This window comes from Elephantulus edwardii, unplaced genomic scaffold, assembly GCF_000299155.1.
Source record: "Elephantulus edwardii isolate Elephantulus edwardi_28Jun2011 unplaced genomic scaffold, EleEdw1.0 scaffold00236, whole genome shotgun sequence".
Lineage (NCBI taxonomy): Eukaryota > Metazoa > Chordata > Mammalia > Macroscelidea > Macroscelididae > Elephantulus > Elephantulus edwardii.
In genome coordinates this window covers 1,924,871-1,930,992 of record NW_006399986.1, presented here as the reverse complement: position 1 = coordinate 1,930,992, position 6,122 = coordinate 1,924,871, and the positions used below count along the sequence as shown (strand labels likewise).

General features: G+C 44.4%; 1 pseudogene; it reads right to left on the bottom strand.

Annotated features, from left to right (window-relative positions):
- Window positions 1-431: 431 nt before the first annotated feature.
- The window catches only part of LOC102857090, a 6,634-nt pseudogene continuing 943 nt past the window's right edge, over window positions 432-6,122 (bottom strand).

Genomic DNA, 6,122 nt, shown 5'->3' with positions numbered 1-6,122 from the left:
AGGGCTCTGCCCTCTGGTATCTGATTAGACCCGATAAAACTGTTAAGTATTAGCAAAAATTATATGCAAATATAATGGTTCCCATGAGTGCATCCTCTGATAAATAATGACATCTATTTGGAATATCCTTGACTACAGTCCATGCTACTGTAAGGCTTCTCTCTTCGATGTCTCCACTGGTGTCTGATGAAATGTGATGCTTCCCACACTCCTTGCAGACATAAGGCGTCTTCCCTGAGTGTGTCCCCTGGTGGGTGATGAGGTCTCACTTATTGGACGTTTTGCTCTCACTCCCTGCAAACATAGGGATTCTCTCATGAGTGTGTCCTTTGGGATGTGACATCCGGATAAAGGTATTTCCTTACCTTTGAACATAAAGCTTCTCACCTCAGTGTCTCCACTGGCGAGTGTTAATACACTGTGGGGAAAGCTCACCCACATTCCTTGCAAACATAAAATCTTCTCACTTGAGCTTGTTCTCTGGTATACAATGAAATAGAATTTCCTAACAGAACTTCTCCTACACTCTTTGCAAACCTAACATTTCTCTCCTAAGCTTGTCCTCTGGCGCACAGTGAGATCTGAAGCCTCGCCCAGACTTCTGGGAATCTAAACACTTCTCTCATTTGTGATGCATCTAGAGAATGATGAAAGTGAAGAAATGACTAAAGCTCAGCTCACAGTCATTGCAAACATAGGGCTTCTCCCCTGAATGAGTCCTTCAGTGTGAGTTTAAGAGTTAACTTGTCGGAAGAGGCTTGCTTAACTCCTTGTAAACCTCATCTCTCCTCTAAGTGTGTCCTTTGGTTTTCTATGTGACTTCTGGGTAAAGGCAAGCCACCGTTCTTATGAAATAAAAGGATTCTCACGAAAGTGTGTCATTTGGTGTCCAATGGGGTTTATTATCATGGTAAAGTTATGTCCACAGTCCTCCCAAACCTAAGGATTCTCCACTGAGTGTGTCCTCTGGTGTTTTAGGAGACGAAATGATTGGGAAAAGGTTTGACCACACTGCTTGCAAAGATAAGGCCTCTCCCTTGAGTGGTTCCTCTGGTGTGTGATGAGACTTGATGACTGAGAAAAGGCTTGAGAACATTCCTTGCAAACATAGGGCTTCTCCCCGGAGTGTGTTCTCTGGTGTCTACTGAGTGTAGATGACTGGGCAAAGGCTCGCCCACATTCATTGCACACATAAGGCTTCTCCCCTGAGTGTGTCCTCTGGTGTAAGATGAGACTTGATGACTGGGCAAAGGCTCGCCCACATTCCTTGCACACATAAGGCTTCTCCCCTGAGTGTGTCCACTTGTGCCTAAGGAGACATGATAACTTAGAAAAGGACCACCTACACTCCTTACAAACAAAAGGCTTCTCTCCTGTGTGTGTCCTCTGGTGTGAGGTAAGATAGGACTTCTGGGTAAAGCCTCGTTTACATACCTTGCAAACATAGGGCCTCTCCCCTGAGTGTGTCTTCTGGTGGATGGTAAGATAAGCTTTCCTGGTAAAGCCTCGTGAACACTCGTTGCAAACATAAGGCTTCTCCACCGAGTGTGTCCTCTGCTGTGTGATGAGATCTGGTAACTGAATAGAGTTTTGCTGATTCTCACTGCAAAGGACAGGTCTCTCCCCCAGGAGAGCCCTCTGATATGCAGTGATGTTTAATTCCCAGCCACAGTCAAGGGGTTCCTCATTATACCTAACAGATCCGAAACTGGAGCTTTCTAATCCCTTCCACCTTTGCTCTGATTGCATAGAGCTCACTCTCTGGGTTGAGCTGGGCTCAAGCCCTACGAGTTTCCTCTCCCTGGGGATGGTTGACTCACTTTGGGCTGGGCTGGAAATGCAGTAGGCATCTAATGTACCTTCCCATGGAGCTGCTCTATTCCCTGCCCTTCCACAGGAAGTGATGGAGACTTCTCTCTCCTGACCTTCTGTGCATTCACTCCAGCAGGTCTCTTGAGAATCCTGATGTTCTTGCTGTGTCTGAGGTCCTGGGCTCCACCCTGCCGGGTGGACGTAATGTTCTGCATACAACTCTGGGAAGACCTGTTGCACATACTGGGTGAGGAACTGCGGACAGCAGAAAGCCAGAAGGCAAGAGGAAGAGGTGTAGACTGGTGGCTCTGTTTCTGCTGAAGAGAAAAAGTTTGCGTTAGAGCGGCTATAATGGGGATGGTCAGGCTTGACCACACTCCTCTCTATTTCTGCTCTCATGACAGATACTGTCTCATCAATGGAGTCTTCAAGAATAGGATCCACAGACTACCACCAAGAATCACAACCAAAGAGAGGGTCAACAAAGTCTCCCTACTTCAGGACATGAGGGCTCTCTCAGCTCTCAATTTAGATCAAGGTTTGATACAAGCCACCAATGCAGAGGTTAGATTTCCTTGCAAGCTGTTTAGTCCTACATAGGAACAATGGTATGCACAGAAAAAAACAATTGCTAGAGCAAATTGTGTCTCCTACTGATAAAGTAGAAATTCCTTAGAGAATTACAAGGCTAGAAACATTTACAGAAGCCAACTCCAAATTCCTTTAACAATGGACTGGCTCACGGCTCTCAATGCCCAAATTTGTGTTAGCAGCCAAGTTCATGACCACGGGGCTCCCACAATTCTGATGACATCTAGCTGGAGGCTAAAACATGCCAAGCGAATGAAGGAAAAGAGTATATACTCACCCAAGGACAGAAAATTGCTATAAATTTCCAGCATCACTTCTTTGTACAAACTCTTCTGCTCAGAGCTCAGGGTCCTCCATTCTGTCTCCGTGAAGTCCACACTGACATCCTCAAAAGTGACAGGTTCCTATAATAAAGCAGGCATAGATACAGTCATGAGCAGAGTTATTTGTCCTGAAGAGTTGCATCAGGTAAGTTCAACCGCTTATGTTCAGGAAACAGTTCTCAATAGCTTAGGTCTTCTGCATAAGATTATACCTAATTTTGTGATAAAGTTTAAGAGCAACAGTTAATGACCAACAACTGCTGGTTCTCTCACTCATGTGAGTTCCTTATTTGGGACCCTGTGACTCCAGGGCCACTGTTCAAACACTTGCCCAACTAATTATCAGACATTAGGTGGAACTCTTGTGCCTAAGTGGTCAGGAATGCCCTGCCAACCCAAAGGTAGCCCATTTGAACCCAGCAACCACTTACTGCTAGAAAGATGAGCAATCTCTCCTCTTGTGATTTAGAGTTTCTGGAAACTCAATGGAGGGTTAGCTAAACGGGAGTTCAAACCTGGTGGCATATAATTACATGGTTTTTTATTAGTTTTCAGAGTAATCTCCATCATATCTCCCACTTTCAAGAAATATTATTTTTAAAACTTCATTATGGCCATAGTGAGTTTCTGCATTTACAGACTAGCTTTCCCTGTTCTGTTGTGCTGAAAAATTTTCATAATATTCTTTTATAGACTGACCTTTAGAAATGAAAAATATAACGATAATGCCAATACGAATATTATCAATTCTAATTTCAAAAACGATTTGCAGAACCTAATGAGGTCGAGATTGTTGTTGATCTAGAACTGCACAGAACGGAATCTAACTAGAAAGGCTGAGAAAATGAAGTTACGAGACTGTTGTTATTGTAATGTGCCATCAAATTGCCTTTGACTAATAGTGACCCCATGTACAAGAGCTCTGAACCCTGCCCTATCCAGTGCCAGTCTCATTGTCTCCAAAATACCTGGTACTCTTTTATGCTGTCCCTCTGCCCTTCCAAGCATGGCCTTCTCCAAGGACTGATCTCTCCTGGCAATAAGCCCAAAGTAAATGAGACAAAGTTTCAAAGTCCTAGCCTCTAAAGTGCAGCTTGGTTTTACCTCCTCCAGGACAGATCTGTTTGTTCTCTTGGTAGTCCAGTGTATGTTCAATACTCTGCTTCAGCAACACAATTTAAAGACATTGACTTGTCTTCTGCCATCCTAGATCATGTTATAGAAGTATCGCTGGTGCTCAATATTGCATTTTTTGAAAGAAGTTTTTCTTTCTTATTCCTACTTTAGCAAACAGGGTTGTGTCCTCTGCATAATGCAGACTGCTGAGGAATATTCATCCAACCTAGATGCCACACTTCTCCTCATAGAGCCCAGCATCCCAGATAATTTGTCCCACATATAGATTGAAAAGATATGGAGATAGAACACATGCTTGATGCACACCCTTCCCAACTCTGAACCATGCAGTGTTTCCTTGCTCTGTTCTGACTGCCTCCTGGTCCAAGTAAAGGTTTTACAAAAGCACAATCAAGTGTTCTGGGATTCCCATTCTTCTCAGAGTCAGCGACCGTTTGTTGTGATCCACACAGTCAAGTACCTTTGCACAGTCAATGAAAAACAGACATTCTTCTGGTACTCTCTACTTTCAGCCAAGATCCATCTAACATTAGCTATAATATCCCTAGTGCCATGGCCTCCTCTAAATCTAGTCTGCACTTTAGGAAGTTCTCTGTGGATGTGCTGTTCCAGTCGATTTTGGATAATCTTCAGCAGAATCTTGCTTGCATGTGATATCAATCATGATGGATGATGAAGAGACTGTGATTGTTGACAGATCCAGTTTGCTAGGCTCTACAGTCAACAGTCTTTGGTACCAGAAGCCAGGAAATTAAAAGATGAATTGCACTGGGAATGTCGGCTGTCAGAAACCCCTCCAAAGTACTTAAGACCAACACTGTCAGTCTGGAGATTAAGGTGCACCTGATACAGACCTGGTCTTTGCAATTATTTGCAATGCATCAGAGAGCTGGACAACGACTAGGGATGATGGATGGAGAATTGATGCCTTTGAGCTGAGGTGTTGCAGAAGAGAACTGAATATACCACGGACTGCTAGGAAAACAAACAAGTTTATCCTGGAAAGGGTGAGGCCAGACTGCTCCTTTGAGGCAAGGACTCTGAAGCTCTGCCTAACATACTCTGGACATGTTGCAAGGCAGGATCAGTCCTTGGAGAGGGATGTCATGCTTGGGAGCATTGAGGGACAGCACAGGAGAGGAAGACCCTCGATGAGATGGATTGATTTGGTCACTGGGGTAATTGGGATAGGCATGTCGGAGACAGTAAGATTGGCAAGCAATAGAGCAGGGCTTACAGCTATCGTACACAGGAACGCTATGAGTTGCAGGCAACTCAACAGCACATAACAATTCCTATTTCATGACATAGCATATAGCTGAATATAAATGAATAAAATTCTACACTCCGTAGAGTCATTGGATGAATTGCACCACCTTAGATGACAAGGATTTCATGTTTCTGGCAGTTTGAACCCTCCAGCCTCTTTAGGGGGAGAAGGATGGGTAATCTACTTCTATGACTTAAAGCCTTGGAAATCTGAAGGAAAATGGAGTTCTGTCAACAAGGCTGGAGAGCTGTATGCACCATATAGATGAGGGTGCGTTTCACAGCTTGGCAAGATAAGGTCTGAATTAGCACAGGGGTGTGAAATGGCACATGTGGAACCAGGTGGCTTACAGAACTGGGTGTGGGGACGTTAGCTACGTTGTGCTGTCACCTCTCTGTGTCAGCACTATTGCTTCACAAGAGCAACCATTCATCGTGTCCCAGCTGGGAGGGCCATGAAAACTCAGAGGGATCTCCAGCTGGACTCCACCTGCAGCATCATGGTAGAGGTGAGGAGTCACAGCAGGCTGTACCCTGACCAGTAAAATGAAGACGGGATCAAGGTGCACCCCGAGCCTCCCCAGTGTTCCCTCTGACCATGCAAGGTCTCCTATAGGCTCAGGAGTAAGTAATATAAGAGTTACTTTCCCTAAAAAGAAAGATACCAATGAAATAATTTTTCTTTTACTTTTCAAAGAGAAGAGCTAACTGGGGGGATGGGTGGGCAGGGGGGAAAATGCAACAATGAATGTATGGAAACCCAAAATCTCTGTAAATGTAAGAAAGAGTGAGAGAGGAGAGAGAGAGAAAAGAGAGAAGAGAGAAAGAGAGAGAGAGGGAGAGAGAGAAAGAGAGAAAGAAAGAAGAGATGGGAGAGAGGGGAGGGGAGGGAAGGAAGGAAGGAGAGAAAGAAAGAAAGAGAGAGAGAGAGAGAGAAAGAAAGAAAGAGAGAGAGAGAGAGAGAGAGAAAGAAAGAAGGAAGGAAGGAAG